At 53.5% G+C, this 18008-nt stretch overlaps 1 protein-coding gene across 2 annotated transcripts in view; it reads right to left on the bottom strand.

The window, feature by feature from the left end:
- The window catches only part of SH3BP4 (SH3 domain binding protein 4), a 98424-nt gene that overhangs the window by 41634 nt on the left and 38782 nt on the right, over positions 1-18008 (bottom strand). Inside the window, exons 1-2 of one of the 2 annotated variants that reach the window (XM_027537977.1) lie at positions 15000-15067; positions 10871-10928 (exon numbers count right to left, since the gene is read on the bottom strand). The gene's annotated coding sequence lies outside the window, so the exon portion shown is untranslated. Of the gene's footprint in view, positions 1-10870; positions 10929-14999; positions 15075-18008 lie in introns of those variants that run through there. The other variant, XM_027537976.1, reaches the window with a different exon arrangement.

Genomic DNA, 18008 nt, shown 5'->3' with positions numbered 1-18008 from the left:
GTCGAGACTCCCATGGGCAGAGGAGGCTGATGGGCTACAGTCCCTGGGATTGCAAAGAATCAGACATGACTGAGCGACTGAGCATACACACAGACTTCAAGTCAATTACATCTGCAAAGACCCTACTTCTAGATAAAGTCATACTCTGAGCTTTTGGTAGATGTGACTTTCTGGGGACACTCAGACCCTGGACATCGAGGAACAAGGGACAGGGTAGGGGCAGCAGGCCAGGGGAGTGGGAGGAGGCAGGCTGGCTCCTGGCTAGAGCAGACGGGACCCGCCAGAAGTCCGAGGGGTGTCCAAAGTCCATAAGCCAGCAGGCTTCGTTCTGAGTCAACACCACGTCTGTGGTCACCAGCCCCTGCGCCCCACGCTCCCCTATGATAGGACTGATCACTTCACGCAATAGCTCTTTTAACTGCTTGCATCTCCAGCCAGGCCAAGAGCTCGGTGTCAGCAAGCACCTTCAGCCTCCTTGGCAGATAGCATCACTCAGTAAGTAGTTCTTCACCAACCAAGGGTTTGTGGGTTGCTCCCATCTCACAGTGCATAGTGGGCTGCCTCTCCAACCGAGACGTCTCGTGTTCCCAGCCTTCTTCACCTCTGTCTAGTGCAGATTTCTGTCCTGAAAACGGGAAGGTTATCAGGAGCGGCACCCTCCCTAGTGTCAGTCACTGACGACAGGGGCACTGAGCCTTGCCCTGCACTATGCGAGCTGCTACGTTAGAACACAGGAGCAAGACCAGCCTGCCGTAGAGGGCTCACAGAAATGAGGAAGACACTGAACTACAACAGAAACCACGATACAGGTTAAAACAGCCAACCACGCCCACTACAGGCGGTTGAATGGTGTCCCCCCAAAAAGGGGCGCTGGAATCCTAAACCATAGTACCTGTGAATTTGACGTTTGGAAGCTGGGTCTCTGCGGACGTGATCAAGTTAAAATGAGGTTACAATGGTTTAGGGCAGGCCCTACATCCAATCTCTGGTGTCCCTGAAAGAAGAGGGACCTTGGGATAATGAGACACAGACACATGAGGGGAAGATAACTGGGAAGATGGGACAGAGACTGCAGCGATGAAGCTCAAGCTGCTGGGCATGGAGATGGGGAGTGAATGTCCAGAGCTATGAGGAGGAGTCCTCAGAGGAAATCTGGCCCTGTAGACGTCTCATCTCAGACCTGCGGCCTCCAGGCTTGAGAGAACCCACTTCTGTTGTTCTAAGCCAGGGCGCTTATGGTCACTTGTTATGCAGCCTTGAGAAAGGGGCAGACCCCTGAGACACGCAGGTTCGGTGCAAGACCTCGGCAATAAAGCCAGCAGCAGGACAAACAGAGGTGGGCTTCCCTGCTGGCTCAGCGGTATAGAGTCCGCCTGCCAATGCAGGAGATGTGGGTTCAACCCCTGATCCAGGAAGATCGCACATGCCGCAGGGCAATTAAGCCCGTGTGCCACAACTCTAGAGCCTGTGTTCTGGGGCCCGGGAACCGGAACCACTGAAGCCCGCGCATCCTAGGGCCCGTGAAGCCACCACAATGAGAAAACCACGCACCGCAGCTAGAGAGTAGCCCCGCCTGCTGCAGCTAGAGAGAAGCACACGCAGCAATGCAGACCCAGCACAGCCAGAATAAACAAATAAAATTTTTTTTAAAAGAGAAACTTAAAAAAAAAGATGCAGTAAGTCACATGAATAAGGGTTCAGTTCAGTTTAGTCACTCAGTCATGTCCGACCCATGAACCGCAGCACGCCAGGCCTCCTTGTCCATCATCAACTCCAGAAGTAGGTACCCCACCCCCAAAGTTGTACCGCTCTGGTCCACGGCCTGTTAGGAACCAGGCTGCACAGCTGGTGAGCGGCAGACAAGCGAGCAAAGCTTCATCTGCATTTATAACTGTCCTCCATCACTCGCATTACCACCTGAGCGCTGCCTCCTGTCAGATCAGTGGCCACGTTAGATTCTCGCAGGAGCTTGAACCCTCTTGTGAACTTCGTGTGAGGGATCTAGGTGGCTTGCTTCTTGTGAGACTCTAATGCCTGATGGACTCTAATGCCTTGGACTGCAAGGATATCCAACAGTCCATCCTAAAGGAGATCAGTCCTGAATATTCATTGGAAGGACTGATGCCGAAGCTGAAGCTCCAATACTTTGGCCACCTGATGCGTAGAGCTGACTCATTGGAAAAGACCCTGGTGCTGGGCAAGATTGAAGGCAGGAGGAGAAGGGGATGACAGAGGATGAGATGGTTGGATGGCATCACCAACTCAACAGACATGAGTTTGAGTAAACTCTGGGAGTTGGTGATGGACAGGGAGGCCTGGTGTGCTGCAGTCCATGGGATCACAAAGAGTTGGACACGACTGAGCAACTGAACTGAACTGAACTGAATGCCTGATGATCTGAGGTGGAACTGTAATGTGCTTGAAAGTGAAATGAAGTTGCTCAGTCGTGTGTGACTCTGTGCGACCCCATGGACCGTAGCCCGCCACACTCCTCTGTCCACGGGATTCTCCGGGCAAGAATACTGGAGTGGGTTGCCATTCCATTCTCCAGGGGACGTTCCCAACCCAGGTCTCCTGCACTGCAGGCAGAAGCTTTACCATCTGAGCCACCAGCGAAGCCCTTGGATCATCCCCAAACCATCCACCACCCACCCCCCAACCCTGCCAATGCCAGATCCAGGGAAAAACTGTCTTCCATGAAACCGGTCCCTGGTAAGAAAAAGGCTGGGGACCGCTGACGTGAGTTTTTTGGTTTCCCAGCGCATCTAAGTTGGTTTTACACTACACCACAGTCTATTGTGCCATACAGTTTATGAAGCTCTGATACGACCGTCTCTCTCCCATCCCTCTCCACCACCCCGCTAAGACTCAGAGCTGAAAGTGAAAGTGTTAATCGCTCAGTCGTGTGCAACTCTTTGTGACCCCATGGACTGTGGTCTGCTATGGTCCTCTGTCCATTGGATTCTCCAGGCAAGAATACTGGAGTGGATTGCCATCCCCTTCTCCAGGGGACGTTCCCAACCCAGGGATCGAACCCGAGTGAGTATATGATAGTACTGTCAAAAAAAAAAGTGCATGCCTTAATTTAAAAAGATTTTTTATTGCTACAAAACGCTAACCATCACCTGAGCCTTCCCTGAACTGTCTTTTTGCCAAGGTCACATCAAAGATCATAGATCACAGACGCTTAGAACAAATATAGTAGCTATTATTTGAAATATTTAATTTAAAAAGTGATAAAAAGTTAGAAATCAAGCATTACCGAAACGTAACAGAGACACAAAGTGAGGACCTGCTGCTGGAAAAAAGACGCCAGGAGACTTGGCTTGATGCAAGGTTGCCACAAATCGCTGTCAATCTGTAAAGACTTGCCTGTCACCCCCCAACCCCGCCGCTCGGAGGGCATTTGTTGGGTGCGTGCCAGGCGTTATCATTCTCAGTGCTTCTGTGCTCACTGATTTACATGTGATAGCCACCCCATGACACAGACATTATTCCCCCATCGAACGGTTGGGAAAACCGAGGTCTCTGGTCCAAGGATCCCAGCTGGGTGGCTGAAGGGGGAGCCCATGAACCCGAGGCTGGTGTGAGCCCAACACAAGGATGGCTGAGCTGGAGAAGCCCTTTTCTAGACAATTCCAGGACCACCAGCTGTTCCTCCCTGCTGCCCACTGGGCCGACAGCAGCCTGGCTCCTGGAGACCAGAGCAGGACCCTCAAGCTGGGCTTCTGGGGCAGAGCTGACAGGACAGCCCAAATGTCCGCTTGGTGCGTTTCTTTTTTTTTTAATTAATGCATACATTAGCAGGGGCTTCCCTAGTGACTCAGATGGTAAAGAATCTACCTGCAATGCAGGAGACCAGGTTTCCAACCCTGGGTCAGAAAGATCCCCTGGAGAAGGAAATGGCAACCCACTTCAGTATTCTTGCCTGGAGAACCCCATGGACAGAGGAGCCTGGCGGGCTACAGTCCATGGGGTCGCAGAGAGTCGGACACAACTGAGCCACTAACCACACACATTTGCAAGCCTGGTGTGAAACCACCCTGTTTGTCCGCTGAGCTTCTGCTACCCGTCTGCACCAGGCAGGGATGAAACAGAACCCGACCGACCCAGCAGCTTTCCTGCGCGGAGACTGAGTGCCCCAGAGGCCTTGGAAGCCAGGCCCCTGGCCTTTTGATAATCGGCTAATTTCCTTCCAGTTCTGAGGGTGACGCAAGAGCTTGGCCGGTGCGGGGAAGACTGTGACCTGGAGCCAGAGGGCAGTCGGGGAGGAGCTTTCCTTTCGCCTCCCAGAGGGTGATTATTTTATACAGAAGGTCAGAAAAAGCATCGAGAGGAGAAAAGAATCACCCATGGGCAGAAGGGGCAGCGCCTCGGTAGTTCCCATCCTCTGCTTTCTCTGCTTAGCGCTCGCACTCGGCTGTCTAGAGGATTCTCAGCAGCACCTTCGCCCTGCTGCCCCGCCCCATCCTTCCCCCTCCCCTGGTCCACATGAGGTCTCTGTGCTCCGTCCTGCCGGGCCTGGGCTTGGACTGGAGCCCCAGGCAGCTTCGGGCCCCCTTGCCTACAGCACCAGCTGCTGGCCTGAGCCCAGGGCTCCTGGCTGGCTGGCTGGTGCCAGCGCCTTTCTGCTCACAAACACCCTCCCTGGCTGCCCCCTCACTGCCCCCAAAGCCGCTCCCGCCTCAAGGCCTGGACGCCCTGTTCTCATTGGAGTTGATAAGGCCACGGGAGCTCCAGGTCCCGAGGGCGTTTGCCCACATGCGTCTCCCCGGGTGGCTTTCGCACACTGACCGCTATCCCTGCTCTGAGCCAGCCTGCGAGGCCTGTCCCGCAGGTCTCCTCTCGCACCTCCAAGGCTGGTCCTCCCCCGTCCTTCCATGCTTTCTCCTCCTCTGCCGGCCCCTAGAGTGCCCCCTGTCCCCAGTGTCCATCCCTGCCCTTCTGCTTCATCACTAGGCACATTCTCCTTGGGGTCTGGCCACTGCCAGGCCACCTCTGGGGACAGGGTGGGGAGGGACCGCCTAGTCTCTGCTGATGTCTGAAGCCTGGTCTCTGCAGTACCTGCCCATGCCCTCAGGATGGCCACCACAGGGCCAGACAGCCAGGTCCTTCCCCCGCTGGTCTGAGACCACTGCCCCTTCTCCTGCATCCCTATCCTAGCAGAGGGCACCACCCATCTCCCCCAGCCGGTCAGTTCTGGAGTTGAAACAGAAATGCTCTTCTGGATGGCAGTGTTTCTCAACCTTGGTCCTACCGACATTTGGGGCGGGATCATTTTTCGTCATGGGGCCCATCCAAGTGCATCCCAGCAGCACGCCCACCTCTACCCACTGGATGCCAGGAGCCCCCCACCACTGCCTCAGCTGTGATGACAGAAGCGTCTCCAGACGCTGCCAGATGGCCCCTGGGGACACCCTTGCTGGAAAGGGCCAGGCGGGGAAGACCGCAGGCTCTGTGGACCACATGGCCTCCACTCGAACCATTCAGCTCCGCCCTGCAAAGGCAGACACAGCCACAGACAGTGTGCGCGGCTGGGCTCCGAGGAAACCTGATTTGCAGAGGCAGGGGGCACACCAGATTTGGTCCACTCGGTCCTGAGACCGCAGCCTCCTGGTCCTTCTCCGGACGCACCTGCTCTCTGGCGGGCTCCCCTCCGCATCCATCCCCTCCTTTTGGGAATTTCCCACGCATCACCTCAATATACTGCCTGTGGTCTGGACCCCCTACTCAATTTCTCAGGTATGAGTCCTCCTTGACCCTAGGAAAACAGAAATCGTTTGAATCCTAACTAGGAAGATAACGCCCTTTACCATGGGCCAGGCCCTGGGCTACAGGCTTTACCAACTAATTTAAACCTTTAGAACAGGTTCGGTCAGTAGAGGGAATGAAAGAGATTTGGGGAACCAACTTGTCCACAGAATCTGTGTGGGCCCCAAACCTTCATCCTATCCCGGGGATATCACGTGGACCACTTGCTGCTATCCCTGCCCGCTCCCCCGGCACCTTCCTCCTCCACCGTCCCCTTCGGTCTCAGACCCTCTGAGACCACAGGCAGGGCCATGGGACGAAGAGGTGGTGCTGGAGGCTCGCGGCAACCTGGACCAACACCGCCATCCCTGGACGGGCTTGCGTCTCTGTGGGCACACTGGCCAGGCGGAAATCCGGGCCAGCAGCCCTGGGTGGCACCTCAGCGTGAGACCCGCGGTTCTGAACACCCCGCAGTCCTGGTTGCCTCCAGCCTGCTGGTTTCTTTTCTGGAAGGTTTTCGCATCACAGTTAAAAATCATTAAAAATGAAAGAGAATATACTTTGTTTCTCATAAAGATGCTACGACAGAGATTTCTGGTTGATCTCTCCTTTATCAAACCCCAGAAACGTCAGGTACGATATCTTTGAAGCAGCAGGTAGCCCTTACGAGGTTTTCTGAACGTGCCCAAGAGCATAGGAAAAGGAAGAACAAAAGAGAAAGGAAGGCAGCAGCAGCATCATCAGTAGGAACAGAGCAGGGAGAGATGGGGAGGGTGAGGCCTGCCCCCCTCCACCACCTGCCGCCTGTCCTTTGCTTTGGATCGCAGAGTTAGACACGACCGAACGACTGAACTGAACTGAACTGAATGACAGTGAGATGAGGGGAAGGGGGGCAGCGAGTGTAGGGAGACCCCAGAGTAATGACAGTAGGAAGGAAGGGATAGGGAGGCAGGTACTGGGGATCCAGGGAGCGACCACCCCGATCTCCCCTGACCTCCTGTCCAGCCTGGTCTTTCTACTGGAGGCAAGCGAGCCCACCCGATGCAGTGGTTCCAGATGAACCCCCAGGCCGACCTCCCAGCAGGTGCAGAAAGGACACGAGGGGAGTCAGCACACAGGAGCCTGTCCACGGGAGCTCACTCATGAGTGGTACCCTGAAGACTTCCTGCAGAAACTGAGCATCCCAACTGAGACAGGAAGCGGGTAGGGTTTAGGAAAATGACATAGTCCGAGGACACAACATACACTGATTGGAACCAACGAGGTCCAAGACGGCAGACAAGTGGCCCTCCACTAGACCTCGAGCCACAGAATACGCTCGCTGTAGCACACCAGCAACCTAAACCACACACCCCCACCCACAGGCGTCACGAGAGCGCCAAGGCCGAGCATAAAAGGTCAGAAAGTCGGGGAGTCGTCTTTGATGTCTTTCATCAGAGTCATACTATGACTCTGTATGCAGCTCTTTCGTCTCCTTAGGTAAGTTTATTCCTAGGTTTATTCCTAGGCATTTTCTTCTTTTCCTTGCAATGGTAAATGGGATTGATTCCTGAATTTCTCTTTCTGATTTTTCATTGTTAGTGTATAGGAAAGCAAGTGATTTCTGTGTATTGATTTTGTATCCTGCAACTTTACCAAATTCACTGATCAGCGCTAGTAATTTTCTGATAGGATCTTTAGGGTTTTCTATGTATAGTATCAAGTCATCTGCAAACAGATGAGAGTTTTACTTCTTTTCCAATGTGGATTCTTTTTATTTCTTTTTTTTCTCTGCCTGCCATAGCTAGGACTTCAGAACTATGTTGAGGAACAGTGATGAGCCTATCTGAAGGGCAGCAGTGGAGATACAGACATAGAGAACAGACTTGTAGACACGTGGGGGTTGGGGAGGGAGGAAAGGGTGGGATGTATAGAGACAGGAACATGGAAACGCATACATTACCATATGCAAAACAGATAGCCATCGGAAACTGGCTGTGTGGCTCCAGGACCCAGACCAGGGCTCCAGAACCCAGACGGGCGGGAAGGAGAGGGAGGTGGGACGGAGGTTCAAGGGGGAGGGGGCGTATGCGTACCCATGGCTGACGCATGTTGCTGTATGGCAGAAACCATCACAATATTGTAGAGCAGTTATCCTTCAATTAAAAATAAAGAAATTTAATCATAAAAAGGTGGGGTGGCTCAATTCCTGGAAATCCCCACCCCGTCCCCCAAACAGCTAGAATACTCCTCCCACTCATTAGCCTACGAAATTACCACCCCTTGAGAGTTCCTTGGACTCTCAAGGAGATCAAACCCATCAATCCTAAAGGAAATCAACCCTGAATATTCACTGGATGGACTGATGCTGAAGCTGAAGCTCCAATACTTTGGCCACCTGAAGTGAAGAGCTGACTCACTGGAAAAGATCCTGATGCTGGGAAAGACTGAAGACAGGAGTATAAGGGGGCAACAGAGGATGAGATGGCTGGATGGCATCATTGACTCAACAGACATAAGTCTGAGCAAGCTCCGGAAAATGGTGAAGGACAGGGAAGCTTGGAATGCTGCAGTCCAGGGGGTCGAAAAGTCGGACACAACTTAGCGACTGAACAACAACAACAACACATAACCGACAACCCCATACCTTGGATGCCCCTCACCTTCTGAGACGGCCCACCCTCTGTCTATGGAGTGTGCATCTCCCTGGATAAACCTTTTTCCTCTTTACCATGGCTCACTCTTGATTTCTTTCCCGCAAGAAGCCAAGATCCCACATCCAGCGGCCGTCCCAAGGACTCAGACGTGACCTGGGATGTGACCATCCTCTCAGGCTCCACTCTCTTTCCTGCAACACTGGGAGGGCAAACTATTTCCTAGCGATGCATGCCAACCTGCCTCCCGACAAATACAGATGACTGGTTCTCGAGTTACGTTACGTCCTTTGGAAATGTAGAGATCCCAGGTAGAAGCGGTGTCCATCCTGGCCTTACTTGGACTCTGGGATGTGTCCCGCTGATGGACAGTTCAAGAACCCTGCCTAGCCTCCCACCATCCGATCCCAGCTCTTGTCGCTGTGGGGAGCTGTGTACTGGCGTTGGGGTCAGAGGCTGCTCTAAGCTCCCATTAATCATGATTGGGCTTCCGAAGCACCACCTCCCTCATCGGTAAGAGGAGGCCACGGAGCCCTACGTGGCTTGGCATCACCTCTGGGAGAAGGTCAAAAGGTCAAGAACAAATCCGAGAGCTCTGCAAACTGTAAAGCACTCTGCAAAATTTCAACAGTGGACCTACGGAAGAGCTCTTCGAGCACTGCGCAATACCGTCTCCTCCCTGAAACCTCCTCGGTCAAATCCACAACAGGCCCAGACCGCACACACCGTGCATCAGAAGCCCACCTCCCCTGAGAGCCCATTCCCAAATTCCTCTTCCCACGGCTCTCAAACCTGAGCACCATGCAGACTGACAGTTCAGGAGGGCCCCCTCTCTCCAGCCACCAACCCACGGACAGCCTGCTGGTGGCCCGGACCCTGGCTTCCCGTCAAACACCCGCAGAGCATCTGATTTTCAGGGGTGGGAAAGAGGAATCTGACAAGGGCTGTGGGCTTTCTCTTTAGAAAACCAGCTGTATCTGTCAAGTTTTGCTTGACATGTTGGGACCTTAAGGACCCTCTCAATAGGCTGCTAGAAGTCCCATGGGGACACGCCTGCTATTGATGAAAATAATGTTCAAGGGGCCGAGGCTCAGACCACGGTGACACCCCAAGCACACCTACAGCATCAATCAATGCTTTTCACAATTACTTTAAAAAAAAACCAAAGGCAGAGATGAGGCTCTATGTTCACACAGAAAAACAGCAAATGTAAACAGGATTGATGGTGGGCAATGATGAAGCGGGAAGAATCAGGTTTATGGAACCCAAAGTCCAGGGCTGCCCAGGAATTGGGGGTGGGGGGGTGTCCTGTCCTCTAGGAGCCAGGGCGAAGGGCTTGAGAAACTGTGTGAAGTGTCTGGGGCAGGGCAGCCCTGGGGCCACATCAGTGACATGTTCAGTGACTGATGCTCGGGGGCCCCTAGATACAGACACACGCCAAGGGAGTCCCTGGGAGGTTAAATGGCTTACCCATCTGGTGGGGTGGCAACCTCAGAAGGAGGGAGGCAAAAGGGAAGGAAACAAGGAGGATGGGAGGGAGAGAGAGAGGGAAGGAGGGAGGGGAGGTACATTTGCATAAAGGCCCGGGGGAGGGTGAAAGCTCGCCTCTCCTCACTCTGCTGGGCGCTTCACTGCCTGGTCCAGGCGCTCCTCCAGCCTGGACACCCCATGGCCTTGTCCCCTCCCTCTGATGGACCAGCAACGGACCCCACTTGCAGGTCAGCCAATCCACCATCTGCCTCCAGACCCAGCAACTGAGGACGTGCTCCAAAGGGTCAGCGGGCCCCAGCCCACTTCCAAGAGCAGGGAGCTGAGAAGGGCAAAAGCACCCCGGGGCAGGTCCTGCTCACAGACTGCCGGACCGTGGCTGGCGGCCATTCCTCTGCACGCTGGCTGAGCGACAGAGGCCGGGTGACCGGGGAACACGCCACACAATTCCTGAAAAGCGGTTTCATTTCTCCAACCCTGGTTCCCAGGTCCTCTGAGATCTGGGGGCTTGACCTCTGATCTGGGGGCTTGACCTCTGGATGTTTCCAACAACCCTCCCGCTGTTTCTCTTGAGCAAGCTGGAGTGCCTATTCCATTTCTTTTTATCTGAGAACCTTCTGACCTGGGCTCCGTCTTTACAGGTGAGGAAACCGAGTTTCAAGGAAATTAGTTTATGCAAAATGCTTGTGCTCATTATTGAAATCTGTCTCTGCCTGGAAAAGATTAAAGCTGTAAGTTTTTGGCAGAGATGTTTTTCTGACTCCAAATAGACATTTTTCTGACCCAGGAATGAAACACATTCACTCTGTCCTTCCTGAGTTGCAGCTGGCCCAGTCAACTTCAAAAAACAGATGAACGAAAGGGGAAAACTCCAGCCAGGGATGGGGACCCGGGGGGTTTCTGATTAGATTGGAAAGTGCTTTGTAGCCTACGCAGGTTTCAGCAGGAGACTGGAAGGCTCTGGAAATAAACAACTGCGGGGTCTTTCTTCCACTCACCTTTTATCTCCATGGCCTCAAGTATGTCAAAAATGTCTCAGCGGTCCCCATGCCACGCCTGCTTTAAGAAGAGTGAAAACGCAGGCTGGTGAGGAAACTAAAACGCAAGGCCTGTAAGACCACAGAGGCTGTTTTCCGTTTAGTGCCTCTGCCCAAGTACTCAGGGTTCTCACCCGCCCGCATTCCCCGGACTTCACTCTGGTGGCCCCTGACCTCACGGTCAATATGAGGTTTTTAATTTTTATTTAATATAAAATTTAAACTTATTTTAATAAATATTTTTAATTTAATGAGGCAGCCCCGATGTGACTGAGGCTCACTCATGCAGAGCTTCCCAAAGAGGCTGAGCACCGCTTCACATTCAAGCGATGTGTGGCCAGGTCCCTGCAGTGGTCCAGCTGCTGATCCCCTGTGATGACAGGCCTCACCTCCAGGGGGCGGCCTGCAGGCCTGGGTGTCTGCAGTTAAGGATGCTGGCCTTGGCTGCAGGAAAACCGTCCAATTCAAACCTCAAGAGTTAACCCCTTAGTGGCAGGGCAGGAGGGCAGGGGGCAACAGGAGTAGGCCCTGAGGGGGAGCGGGGGTCTTCTTCTGAGGTGATGGAAAGGTTCTGAGACCAGAGAGGTGCTGGTCACACGACACTGTGCACTAAATGCCAACTGAACTGTATACTTTCAAATGGTTAGTTGAATGCTATGCAAATTTCATGTCCCAAAACCCAAGCTCACCTAATCAGAAAATCTGGCGATACACAGTCTGAAAAGTAACCCCTGAAGAGCAAGAATCTGTCTGAGTGTCCACATGGACGAGACCTTGGCCAAGGCACTCCCTACAGGGAGGGTGGACAGGTCCATGCAGCTAGACAGCACCGATCTTTGAGACCACCTAACTCACTTCCTAACTGCAGCCTTGATTTTTAAGTAAATTTACAGTTTTAAGAGAAAAACTTTAACCTGTTTGATTCACAAGTGATTTCTACTGGCCAGAGGGGGACTTGGGGATACTGGCCCCATAGCTCATGTGTCCTCCCAGTAAGGAAGGATGACTTGGTACACACAAACAAGCTTATTAATAACCCTCTGAACCTGAACTTGAATGGGGCACTCTCTGAGCCTGGCTTCTTGTCTGTAAAATGGACAGGACGTGTTCCTGGGCGGCAGGAGACCGAACATGCAGACAACAGGTGAGCGAGGCTGGAGCTCCCGCCTCCATGGCCATTGGCAGGATCATGGGAACTGGCCTTGACCCTGGTCTCCCGCTGAGCCCCTCTTTGGTTGGCATACTCAGGCCAAGTTCTGCTATTTGCCGGTTACGCTGGTCCTTCACACGAGTCTTAAAGTGAAGGGAACTGGAATCAGGCATCATTCCTGCTCCCTCACCTGCTCCATTACCTTTGAACAGCAGCATCCACTGGCCTTTTAATAAATGATTTCTGGTGGCGGTAACAGGGGATCAGTAACAGGTAAAGAACCTGACGCCACGTGAGTGGAGAGTGAAGTACTAAGTCGCTTCAGTTGTGCCCGACTCTGTGCGACCCCACGGACTGTAGCCCGTCGGGCTCCGCTATCCATGGGATTCTCCAGGCGAGAATATTAGAATGGGTTGCCATGCCCTTCTCTAGGGGATCTTCGACCTAAGGATCAAACCAGCGTCTCTTAAGTCTCCTGCATTGGCAGGCGGGTTCTTTACCACTATCGCCACCTGAGAAACCCAATGTGTATGTAATTCCACGTGGGTGGAACTACATGCAAATCACAAAATTAGGCACTGGTGGCTCAGACAGTAAAGAATCATTCGGCAATGCGGGAGACCTGGGCTGGATCCCTGGGTCGGGAACATCCCCTAGAGAAGGGGATGGCTACCCACTCCGGTATTCTTGCCTGGGGAATTCCATGGACAGAGGAGCCTGGTGGGCTACAGTCCATGGGGTCGCAAAGAGTCAGACACGACTGAGTGACTAGCACTTTTACAAAACCCCTTGATGCCCCTCCTCACAATGAACTTAGGACAAATCAGATCTTGAACATTAAGAAGCAAAGAGAAAACACTTCATTTGTGTGTTTTCTGTAGGGGGGAAAAAGCCACAAAAATTGGCCAAATGTGTGAGGATCCCTTTCTGGCCATGGCCAGTGGGTGGTCTCTTTAAATGCTGGGAGACACACATCCACTCCCTAAAGCCCCCACGGCTGTCTGCCATCTCCATGGCCAGGAGAGGTGTGAGCCCCTCTCTGGGAGCCCTTAACGACAGGATGGAGACCCCGGGGGCAAGGCCCACCCACCCTGCTTCCTCTTCCCAGGGGTCCTGATGCCCTGGGTACCCTGGCTCACTCCCAGAAAAAGCAAACCACATAAATGACACCCAGGAAACTGTTGGAGCTGAAAAGGGGTCCTAAGTAGAGCTCCCTGTTGACCTCCTGCTTTGCTCGAGGGGTCCACCCCGGCCAAGCTGTGTCCTCAATTCAAACCCAGAGCGGGTAACCTGGGGAGGGGGGCCACAGGGCAGGGAGCCCAGCCACACCATCCCTGGTATCTACCAGGGTTATCTCCAGAGAAGAGCCAAGCCACATGCTTGCTGTTTGAGTTCAGAAACCCCAGCTTTCCGGCCAATGCCAGTCCAAAAGAATGCGAGGAATGTGGATGCCTTTCACTGGGTTTCACTGCAAACCCAAACAGATCGCAACCTCCAGGGCAAAGGCTTGCTGACAGCCACTTCCTGGGCAGAGGTATTTTAAGTCCCTAAGACCTCAGTGGGGACCAGAACACTCCTGAATTCCTCACCCACTATTAAAAGCCCCAGGGTCATAACCTGCAAACCTCCTGCAACATTCTTTCTTTATAGCAAAGGCTGATACTGGAAAACAAAAAGATATGATATAAAAGGTGTGGGGGGGGGGGGGGGGCGGTGAAAGCTGAAACAAAATCCAATCAGCTGCCTCCCAGGGAACAGAAGACATACAGGATTTAAGGATAACCTGCACTTATTCAGACACTTTATCCGGAACAGCTTTTATTATTCAACTGGGTCCTGCAAGGATTTCCTGGCTTCCCTGGTGGCTCAAATGGTAAAGAATCTGCCTGCAATGCAGAAGTTCTGGGTTCAATCTCTGGGTCAGGAAGATCCCCTTGAGAAAGGAATGGGAACCCACTCCAGTCTTCTTGCATGGAGCATTCCAGGGACAGAGGAGTCTGGTGGGCTACAGTCCATGGGGTCACAAAGAGTTGGACATGACTGAGCAACTAACATTTGACTCTACAAGGCAGCAGGGTCTGGGCTCTTCCATCTCAACCCCCTTCTTCAACTTGTGTCTGCAAATGACCCCCTTTCATTATATCTGATCCTTTTCACCCCGAGTTGGAAAGTCTCCTTTGTTTTTAAACATGAAGTCTGCACCATGTTACCTAGATAATCTGACCCAGCTGATTGTACAATAGATGGTTTTTCCTACTATTATTGCAGGTCATGGGGATAAAGATCAAGAACAGCGGAGAAAATATCTGAGAACGTTCTACCCGGCCACCATTCACTCTCCCTTCTTTCTGCCAACTCCTTCCTCCTGAGCAGTGGCTAAAGCTTCCTGCTCACGTTTTCTGCCAACCTCACACTCCTTTCCCAGGACACACCTGTCCCAGGGCCACACAGAGCCAAAGGCATCGCATCTCATCACTGGTGGCCATTGTTTGGGAAGCTCGGAACCTCTCCAGCTTTAAGAATAAAGCTTCTTTGTGCAAACACACAGGACAGCCAACCTGGGCTCCGTCCCCCCGCTGTCAGGGAGGCAGACAAGCTGCCCAGCTGGTTTCTGGGCAGAGAGAGAACGTGTCATCAGTGGACACAGAGGGAAGTCACCGAGGTAAACAGAAACCCGAAGCTGTTCCGGGAACTTGCCCGTGCCAGGAATGCCGGTGACCTCTGACCTCCTGCAGGCACGTGGAGCGCTGCCGAGGAGGAGGTGAAGACAGGCCTGTGCGGGGGGATGGACGGTACTGCAGGGTCTCGGGGAAGCGACTTCTCCCTCCTGAGCGGCTCGCAGGAACTCCGGGCACACCCTCTCCAGAGGGTGACGCCACCCCCTCCGCGGGACAGGCCCTGGTGCGGGGCAAACTCAGGCGCCCTGCCCGCATCGCTTACCTGCCACCGGCCCCAGCTCCCTGACGTCAGAGCACCAGCCCCAGGACGCAGCCTTCTGTCCAGAGAAGGGAGACGCTGCAAGACAAAAGGGGAACCGAGACTGAGAGCCAGAGTCTTGTGCTGCTGAAGAACTCATTTCCACCTCTTTCCTCCAAGGCTCTTCCACATCTGGAGCCGATTACGCTGGCCACTGCGTTTACCAGGGAAGATGAGGGTGGCGGTGGATGCTGGAATCTGCCCTGGAACCCTTTCCATTCTGGCTGCCAGGTGCGTGGCCGGCTTTCTAGAACCCCCTCCCAGAAAGAGGCCCTCCTCCACCAGGTCACGGCCCCGCTGGGGCAGCCACTCTGCCGTAAAAGGATGCCCCCCACCTCCTACCCAACCCGGACAAGTGGGAAAGGGCTGTCCAGGGCTGGAGCATCTGTGGGGTCTCAAGGGTTACCCTCTGCATCCCCAACCTCAGGTCCCTTCCAAAGGGTCTGACCCCAAGAGTGCACCCCAGTAACCTGCACCACAGTTGGCTTCCGGGAGCCCAGGCACCACGAGGGCATTTTGGGCTTGTTTCTTCTCAAGGCTGTATTGTCTTCCCTCACCTGCTATTACTTCTGCAGAGATAGGCAGTGCAGACTCAACAGAATAATCTTATCAGCTAGACCCAAGAGATGGATTCCTCAATGGCTTGCCAGCAGTGGGGTTTCCTCCCCACTTGCTGGTCACTTAGGAGGTCGTGACTAACAGTAACCAAGGAGCCCACGTCCGCAACAGGTTCCTTAAACAAGGGTTATGATGGACGGTGGGATCGAAGGTACCACTGTGGCACGACACCCAGGCCTTCTGGACAGGAGTAACAGAGCTGCTCCAGGATTTACAGGAGACCCGCATCCGGCCAGCCTGTGAAACAGGAGGAGGAAATCCCATCCTGGACACCTTCCCTAAATCACTGACCTCCCCTGGAACAGACCCTCAGCCACGTTATCAGTCCACATGCAATCACAAGGAGCATCACAGGAGGGCAAGAATTATCCCGAGATGCTGGGGCAGCTGGCTGGTCTCCATAGCACTGTTTCCTCCGGGGCTTCCATGGCGAAATTAATTCCAGACGCACAGAAAGGTGAGAGGACGGGCTGGGAGGCGTGGAAGGAAATCAACCAGAAGGAAAGAGAAAACCCAGCACTTGTACACTTAACTCTTAAGGTAGAGACAGACCTAACGCACAAGGAACGTAGGACACACAAAGGCAAAAGGAAAAACCCCAGTGAAATCAACGAATGCTACAAAGAGGCAGCAACAACCTGAGGAAACATATCTGAAGGTGACTAAAGATTCAGACCCTGAGAAGTTCAGAAAATGCAGGTGGGGTAGGACGTTCAAGGCTCAGGATGCACAGGCCGCTGTCCACCCATCACCTGGATTCTGGGTGCATCTGCAGACCTTGGCGTGCCATCGAGGTGCTCGCGGGACCCCAAAGACAGTCTAGACAGGGCAGATGAGAACCTCGTCACTTTGAAGGGAGCGGAGGTACTGAAAAGGCCTGGGGGGAATGAAACAGTGCAGGGGTGGCCTCTCAGAAGTGGGTTTTTGGTATTTTAATGCTTGTTCCCTGGTGGCTCAGTTAGTAAAGAATCCGCCTGCAATGCAGGAGACCCTGGTTCGATTCCTGGGTCGGGAAGATCTGCTGGAGAAGGGATAGGCTACCCACCCTAGTATTCTTGGGCTTCCCTTGTGGATCAGCTGGTAAAGAATCAGCCTGCAATGTGGGAGACCTGGGTTCAATCCCTGGGTTGGGAAGATATTCTGGCCTGGAGAATTCCATGGACTGTATAGTCCATGGGGGTGGCAAAGAGTCGGACACGACTGAGCGACTTTCAGTTTCACTTTCGATGCTTGTTCAGACTTCTCTAATCTTTCCAATTTGCTCTATGGTGTGAATAGCATACATCTCTTTTTTTTTTAAGTCACTGTATCAGCCTGAGGGGCTTCCCAGGTGGCACTAATGGTAAAGAACCCGCCTGCCAACGCTCGAGATGCAGGAGAGGCAGAATTGATCCCTGGGTTGGGAAGATCCCCTAGAGGAGGTAAATGGCAACCCACTCCAGTATTCTTGCCTGGAGAATCCCATGGACAGAGGAGCCTGGCGGGCTACAGTCCCTGGGGTCACAAAGAGTCGGACATGACTGAAGCGACTTAGCACGCACACATGCACCGGTCTAAGAACTTGGGTGTCTCCTTTGCTTTATAAACCATCCCTCCCCGGCATCTAGGCTGGGGGGACAGGACTTTCTACCCTCCCTCCTGTCCAGGTGCCCACTCTGCTGAGCCTCTTACCTCTGCACGGGTCCACCTGCAGGCCCTTCAGGAAGGGCGAGAAGGGGTCGGGGGTTGGCAAGGCCACAGAGTCTCATGCAAAGAGCATCTCTAGTAATAAACAGCCTCTACTTCCCACATCTACATCACGGCTCTCCCTAAAGCCCATTTCCCAGATGCAAAATAGCTGTGTGCTCTGCGCAACCAGAGGAGACCACCACCAAGTCTTTTATGAGAAGGGGAGGACTTTATGAAGAGGGGAGGAATGCGTTTCCTCTCCCATTCCAATTACAGCATCCTCAGTCAATGCAGCTTTAAGTGCTGGATCACTCAGCATTTTGGGCAAGAGCCTAGGAAACCACTGGGCTTTTCTCTTGCTCACTGCAGCAGGTTCCTGAAGCTCTGTTCCCTCATAGGGATCCCTGGAAGGTTCCTAGATAGATCTGTGGCAGGACAGGAGCACACCCGGAGCCCTCTGCCCACTCAGCGTTCACGACTCTGGCTGTGAACCGGTGAGTCTGTGAGGTCCAGGGTACGGGGACTAGGTGAACAGGATCAGCACCTTCTCACCTCCCCAGCTGCAGGCTCTACCTCTCTGGAAGCCCCAGGTCTCTGCACAAGGACCCGCTGACCTGAGAGGAGAGGGGTGTGGTCCTTCAGCCAAGGAGGGAGCAGCCAGAAGCCAGGGGCCCATCAGTCCCCACA

Source organism: Bos indicus x Bos taurus, chromosome 3 (assembly GCF_003369695.1).
Source record: "Bos indicus x Bos taurus breed Angus x Brahman F1 hybrid chromosome 3, Bos_hybrid_MaternalHap_v2.0, whole genome shotgun sequence".
Lineage (NCBI taxonomy): Eukaryota > Metazoa > Chordata > Mammalia > Artiodactyla > Bovidae > Bos > Bos indicus x Bos taurus.
This window is presented reverse-complemented; position numbering and strand designations above follow the sequence as displayed.